The sequence below is a fragment of the Poecilia formosa genome, unplaced genomic scaffold (genome assembly GCF_000485575.1).
Source record: "Poecilia formosa unplaced genomic scaffold, Poecilia_formosa-5.1.2 Scaffold332, whole genome shotgun sequence".
In the NCBI taxonomy this organism is placed as follows: domain Eukaryota; kingdom Metazoa; phylum Chordata; class Actinopteri; order Cyprinodontiformes; family Poeciliidae; genus Poecilia; species Poecilia formosa.
In genome coordinates this window covers 616,936-617,225 of record NW_006800271.1, presented here as the reverse complement: position 1 = coordinate 617,225, position 290 = coordinate 616,936, and positions in this window count along the sequence as shown.

Genomic DNA, 290 nt, shown 5'->3' with positions numbered 1-290 from the left:
ATATATAAAATACTTGTGGAAGCACTATGATGAAAATAATATTCAGTTGGAAAAATGTATATTTATTTCTGACTGATTTCTGGTTTTATTGTCTTGCTGTTTCCAGTCACTAGAGGTCCCTATTGTCCACCTTCTCCTAAGCCTCAGAACTTGCTACCTCCTGTTTTTACCTCATCCTGCAACATATGTCTTGATTTATTTTTTCCTATAAAGGTAAAATAAATAACTAAAATAAAATTGTGTACTGTATTTCTCTTACTTTGAAGGCACGTTTGATTAATTACCAATAT